Below are 7,719 nucleotides of genomic sequence, written 5' to 3' on the forward strand. Positions count from 1 at the left end.
CTCTGCTGTGCTGTCCAGTGTAGAAGTCCAAGGATAAGTACTCATTCTTGTCGAAATAGGTTCGAAAATCTGGCAGACAAATTCTCCAGGAAGGCCAAGGCATACAGTGGGCTGTGGAATTAGCTAATGCAAGGACTGAGGAACATTATTAAAGCTGGAAGGGCAAACAGTCACCAAAAGAAAATGAAATAAACATTTTGTTGATGGCCTCTAACGTTAAATACGCGTTATTACGCAAAAGTACGTTCTTCTTTTGTTTAAAATTACGTGAAATTTTACGAAACAATAAACGAATTAATGTGGTATTAATAACTGAAGTTCTATAAAACTGACAGTGACTTGAAATCAATTTTTTTTAAATCTAACAAACAACATTGTGTGGAGAAATAGCCATTGCTTTCAAGTGAACACCAGCTAAAGAAACGCAGATTCGCTTACTGGCCTCGGAATTATTTTTTCCGCCGTCTGTCTACAGAGATATGAAATTCCAATGCGACTTACGGTAATAAAAAGGTTGCCGACCCCTGACAGAAGAATCAGTTGCGGTTTGGGCAGACCTAGATATGAGCAGTTTCGGTTCTTTATTCCTTTCTTTCTGTTTCTCTTCCTGCTCTCTCTTTAATTTTCTCCCTTGTTTCTTCTCTCTACAAATACCCAAAGGACTTAATGGATATGCCAGAGGACCTTGTTAAATTCTGCGTCACTGGCAAATGAGGTAAGGTTTTATTACAGCACTGTTTATTTGATACTAACAAATAATATAATTCAATTTGACTCTGTACTTCGTATAATTTTCACCTCAGTAGTACATCTAGTTCCATCATACTGTACAAGTCATTGGCAGCCAAACATTTCCTTCTGTGCAGGTTTGTATACTCACGTCCAACGTCTCACTCTCTCTGACTTGCTTCTGCTCCGACCATGGAGTCTGTCCGTGTGTTCGTAGAGTGCAAGGACCTAAGCGGGTAAGTCTGGTATTTATTTTGTGGTAACATTTTAAAATTGGGCTTATATTTTTAAAATGCAGGCACTTTAAAACAAACATTCTTCTTCTAAAACTATTCACAATGTCCGCCTTCTAATTTGTAACAACTTTGTAGCCTGGTTGACAATTACACTATTCTTTTTTTTAAGTTGTATATTTATTAATTGAAGGGTACATACGCCATTTTGTTGAGACGTCAGAACGTACAGGAAATTGCGCGTCTTTAATCGTACACGGAACATGCCAAGTTATATTTAAACGGGATTTACACGTATATATACGCCTAATTGCTGTTGATAACGTAAAAATTAACAGGTTTTCTTTTGTATGAGGTATATTTAATTTTGTCAACGCTTTGGTATTTGGCTCTACAGTTTAAGTATATTCAGAACAGTGGCGAATGCTCCGACCTTACTAGTACTGTGCCGCCAAACTACTAAAACAGATGGAATATAAAATGTTTTACTGTATAAAGCAACAGAAGATTACTATTGTTATTAAAATGCCTTAGCATTGTGGTGCGATTATTGGGAAGAAGGATGCTCTAGACCAGAATTCGTCACTAATTAAGGCATTTCCTAACTAGATCCTATTGTTAACATTAATTTAGAAAAAAAAAATCAAACGTAAAGATAAATATGTCATCTGAAGATAGGTTTAAATCCGATTCCCGGAGCGTAATCTATTATAGAGCCTGCTTTATGCAATGTATAATAATGCCCATTATGATACTGGTAGGCCCAAATTGGTCCTTGCCTTAAAGGAGAGAATTAGGCCCGTTAGAGCGCCCACTATTGTCGAAAAAGAACTCAGAATCAAATCTATTGTGAATCCTATTTCATGAAAAGACTACCATTTTGATTCCTTGAAATCTCCGAATTCTTTCTTCAAAGAAAATTCGCGGTTTAGCATTTTGCCGTTACTCAGACACCGAACTTAAAATAACAATTCAGATCACCGAATGGAGCTCCTAATTCACTGAATAAGTTTTGGAACTGCCTGTGGTTGAGGCATTTGGGCCAAATAAAATTTACAACTTTGGTAACGACACTCATCGCATGTTCAAAGCCAGGTTAGGATTCTGCGCACATATTTTCTTGGTACACTATACAGTGAAACGTCACGATGTCATTGTTTCTGAATTCCTGTGCGTCTCTTTCTTTTATCAATCCTTCTTTGTTGTCTAACAGTGCTGGGATACCGTCTTTAGCTCGGACAGACTTACTCGTATTGATAATTTTTGACACGCCTTACTGTATTTTGCAAAGTCGTGTACACATCAGCACGGGAGATTAAAGAAGCAAATTCCTCCATAATTTTATAAGTTTCGTCAACCCCACGAACAGGCTACCTGGACAATATTTGTGGCATCCGTATTTTTTATACATTGTTAGAGAATGCAAATTAACTTTATTTACCTGGACCTCAAGGCACTGAATATGTTCGCCTTGCTATAGAGTCTTTCGATAAACTGTGATTACGTATTAGTTTCTAAGTTGGACAGCTCATTGAAGACACTCCTTTACAAATTTATCGTCAACAAATTGCTTTCCTCATTTTGCATTCTTTTATTGCAATAAGCCTTAGCGCTGTTTTCTGCTTGTATGGTTTCCTTGAACAAAAGTGAATGCTAACTTGAGAGTTTAATATTTAACTGTTGTAATTTATCACTCTGGAAACATCCTTTCACGTCGTCGTACATAGAAGCGTGTATGGTGTCATAATGCCTTTTTACATTATAATATTCCATCACTACGTTCGTCTGTTTGCAAATTAAACAAAGTGTTTTTACTTTAAACTCCATGTGCAATAAACCGAGATACCACTTTTCTTTAAAAAAAACTCGTACTTCCTCGTCATTTAACTTTTCTTACAGGTCGTATCTGTGCTTAAACAAATGAAGTTTGTCCCAAAAAGACGTATATACACATCCAGTAAATGAAACAAAGACATTTTAATAAACCAAACCATTACGCACGTGAGCACTGACATTTAGTGTATTAGATAACCTAGTGTAAGTGTTTAAAATGACCACCGTTAGCTTCAAGTTGCTGTTGTGTATACATCTTTTTGAGACATCGTGTAGACATGATAAAAATACAGCACTCGTTCTTAAGGACACGACCAAACTGTCGTTCAGCGGTGTCCTAACATTTCAACAATACTGATGGACATTCCATGTAGCCAATAAACCCTAGATCGTTGTCGATTTTTGTTTGGTGATTTATTACTTTGATTAATGATCCGCTTAAAATAAATATTTAATTTAGGTTCTAACTATTTTAATTATACAGAATGATAAAATATCAGAAAATCAAAAAAAAAAAATTCGGGCTGCACAGAACGCCACGGTAGGCCGCGAGTTGATAAATTCTGATCTAGAGATTGGGCAATGGACCCGGTAGTGGCCTTCGTTTCACGAAGACATTGTCTTGCCCCATCGTATTTGCATTACAAGCTCCAATTGTTTTTCTCAAGGTAGTAAGTCACGCAGAACTTGCAGTGAGCCTTGTCAACATTTTAATATTCGATTGCACTGTTTGCAGAAAACAGCAAAAGAGACTCCAAAACTTGAATTTTATTAAAAATGTGCACGTGTAGGCATACTTTCAGGAGACATTAACAAATGGGCATGTTTCAGGGTCGTATTTTGATAGTACCTAAATAAATCCTCGGGACAGACTGCATTCAGTCTTTATAGCCGTAATTTGCTAACTGCGTGTTGTGTAATCACCACTTAACTGGTTTTCATAATCATGTTTATAGTTTCTTGATCACGTCACGGATTCTTGTGACGCTTCCAACGTTTCTATGGTTACAATCACAATCACAAATCCTCAATTGATATTCGTATATCTTCGGAAGTTGATAGCCATATCCAGTGCTTAGAATTTAAATTAGCACTTTATTTATAATTTTGTTTTGATTTACGATTTGTACGCACAGTGAGAATTTAGTTTGGGGAATGCTTACTACTAGTTTAGAATCTTTTACCTTCTCGTCAGCATAACACCCCAGACGACAGCCATATTCAGGTCAATCCACTTCATATTTTCAAACCTGTTATCTCTGAGGTGAACTTTAACACGTAGAATATTATCCTTCTGATTATGTCTTATCTTACAGGCAATCTTTTCCTATTTATAATCATTATGTAGAGTTATGAAAGACTTAGCTTCCTTTGCTTTTTACGTACCCAGCCAATCTCAACATTCTTAATTTTAACACTCCGACAATATTAGATGATGAAAGCAAATAAGCCTATGTACTTTTCTCTAGTCTCCTGCCATTTTATTTCTAGTCCAAATATTTATCGACGTTTACGAGGTACTTCTACCTTCGTTATTAGGGCAATAACCCTGATGATGGAGGTAGCAAGCACCTCTGAAACGTCATTAACATCTACCAGAGTACACATCTCAATTTTTTTTTATGAATAAGACGTCAACGGCTCCATCAAAGCTATTCAGAATAACTAGGAGCATTAAACATGTCACAGTACAAAGAGTGCATGCGCAAACATTGTTTGAGTCTGTACGGGCTGCTTAATAAGCTTCATGAACAACGTAAATAATAACAGTGATCTTTAACCTCCTAAATGACAGATGAAAGTTAGTAGACCGAAAGAAAAAAGGACTGAATATAAGACTTCGCGCATCTGTTACATTAATTACTGCCAGTTGATAAGACTTATAAATACCGAATATGTCTTTTTATGAAATAAACCTTCCTGAAATATAATGCCATTGCACAGTTCTTGTATGGGCATGTATTAAATTATATCAGTACACTATTTGCGTATGAACATTTCAAGGTCATACATATTAAATATCGTTAATACTGATGAAAGACTCTCGGGTTACAAGCCGCGTCAGGTGGCTGAATGGTGAATAAAACATATATTCTGCCAACGTTTCGAGAACACTCTCTGCTCTCATCCTCAGGGCTGCTGCGTAACAAATCTGATCCTTTATTACGCGCTGCAGCCCCGAGGATGAAAGCAAAGATTGTTCTGATATGCAGTGTCAATTTAATGTCAGCTCAATTAAACGTATAATATTGTTGTTAGAATGTGTGTATCCCGGGTGATTTCATGTGAGATTCACGGTCGACAAAGTGGCTTTGCGGTATGGGCCTCGATCACTGGTGACGTGGTTTGGAATCCCACTCAAGACATTGGTGTCTGTCCTGCGTAGGCAGAGGCCTTGCTCGGGGCTGATCACTCGTCAAAGAATTCCTACCAGATGTCTAAACATATTAATAACCTCCTGTATGTGAGGAGGCCAAGATCCATTATCGCCTGGACAGCCACGATCATTTTTATCACTGCTTTCCGTACTCATGAGGTGCACGACAACCCTGGACGAGCATACCCTCGGTCCTAAGTTTGGGGCTTAATCTCTGACCTGACGGTTGGTCTCGGCGTAAAGGCAGTTTTTACGTACCATCTCTATGTTTCTTCTGAAACGGCAAAGATTATTCGCGAATAAAATTGCGAAACATCGTCTTTTAAATTCTGACGTTATCTCGTTTATTGATCACAAACGTGTATTAAATATCAATAAAAATGGCAATACAAATACAGTGCACGTCCGTTAACGTATATTTAAAGACGCCTCCAGTTATATTTGTGTATAAATATTTTAAATATAATCTGATTTGAATACTGAATGAAGCTGGATCAGTCAATTGTAATGTGTATGCACGTATCCAATACGTTTTAAACAAACATTAGTATGATACATTTTCAGTGCACAAGGGGCAAATACAAAGAGAAGCCACATAGCTTCTCCAGTTATAAAGAGATTTTTAATATTGTAACATAGATGGTTTTGCTGTTTAAGGTAAACAAATTAAGTTCACACTTTAAAGAGTATGCAAATTCAAACTGAAGAACTCTCTGAATATTATAAGCATGTACAAAGTGTAAAACAATTCATCTGTCACAGTAGACTGTTCATAATACGTATTTAGACTTACTCAGATTTACTGTCGCACTTATGCAACATAAAAATAAACCGTGGCAAAACATTCTTAATTGCTTAATGACTGTAGGGGTTAATTAAATATAGTTTCTTAACAAACAGTTTATTATTGTCAACTTTCCACTAGTCTGTTTAAGAATAAAATATATTGCTTTTTCTTAAAATATAAACTACTTTATCGTATTTATGCCAGTAACAAGTGTTTCCCCAGTTATATTGCTGTTGTACGGATCCAAATACAGCGTGTGCCATAAACTCTACTACAACTGTATCTCTCCTAGGGGTTTAGTGTGTGGCCCCACCTTATAGCGGAGAGACACCACAAACTTTTTTCAAATTTCAAATTGGGCCACTTACTCAATTTGTACTTGATTTTATATTACATATAAACTTTAGGAATTCCAAAGATTGCCTGGCAGTAATCCAATTTTATTCAGCTTTATTGCGCACAGTATAAAGTTTTGCCGAAAAGTGTGCCATCTCTCCCGGATTTACCCTATATGTTCATAGAACGTAAAAAGTTGCCGAATGACAAATAGTATGCGTAGGTTGTACAGTCTGCTTGTTTACAGCATAACAAACCCGTATTTATGCAAATATGGATAGAAGACGACCTTGTTTCATTTTACAATTTGATATGAGATAATTTCGAGAAATAAAAGGGCACTGTTTAGGAAGGAAAGCAACTTAGTTTGGTTGTGCAAAATGCTTAAAGGTGGGAAGACAGAATTTGTTGTTGTATGCCACACTGTTCATTTCTCCATCTCTTATGAGCAGTTATATTTAAGCGCCGTGCTGAAAATTACTTAGGCCAATTGATACGTTACGAGATGCTAATGACAAAAAATCTGTTTCCAAAGGTTTTAATTATAAGCCTAGAACTGCGGACACTAAATCTCTCGCGTACTCTAGTAGACCACGGCATGTTCCAGGAATAATGAATTATTAAGGAATTAGGAGACGGGATAGTCGTTTATTTTGATGTAGTATCCATTTATAATTTATGTTTAAGGAACATTGAAAGATTTTAGTCTGCATAACGAAAAACTTCGTAATTCATACATACCTCCTAGTAATTATTTATTTCAGTATATATTGTGTATAGACTGAAATAATAAATAAATATATACTGAATTACAACACAAACATGACGCATCTAAACTACAAATTATTTATTTGTGGTTTATCTAAGAACGTCAGTAGTTTAAATTATATAGCGTCGGATTATAGGATGATTAGTGAATTAGAAGGAGGCGGTTTTGGTTATTATAGTTATTATTTCGTCATTGTCCTGGGTAGACTGAGGAAAACTACGAAAACCCTCAGTCATGATAGCCGATCCCCGGGCTGAGATTCGAATGTACGGTCCCCACAAATAAGAAGCAGAAGTGCTAATCATTGTCCTGCGACGTTCGATGACACCCAGTAATGTTCAGATGATGAAGTCTAGGAGGCTACGATTAAGTGGTGAATTACATGGCTAGGATGTGGATGATGTGTTCTTAGGCTTCCCCTCATGGAATTAATTTAAGTAAACGCATACACACAAAGAGGCTTCCAAACTGAAACTGATACGGAACTTTGGTCGGGAAGCCTCTTGGGATACGAGAAGATAATCTTAGGGCGATACGTTTCGAGGTCGAGTGGTGGATGGAACTGGCTCAGGATCGTGTCCAACGGCGGTGATAAAGACAACCCACAAGAAGCTTGAGTTGTGTGCTGTTGATCGCGGCTGGGAACACGAATGAG

This window comes from Zootermopsis nevadensis, unplaced genomic scaffold, assembly GCF_977971745.1.
Source record: "Zootermopsis nevadensis isolate Lab colony 2312 unplaced genomic scaffold, Znev_1.0 Znev_ptg000021l, whole genome shotgun sequence".
NCBI lineage: Eukaryota > Metazoa > Arthropoda > Insecta > Blattodea > Termopsidae > Zootermopsis > Zootermopsis nevadensis.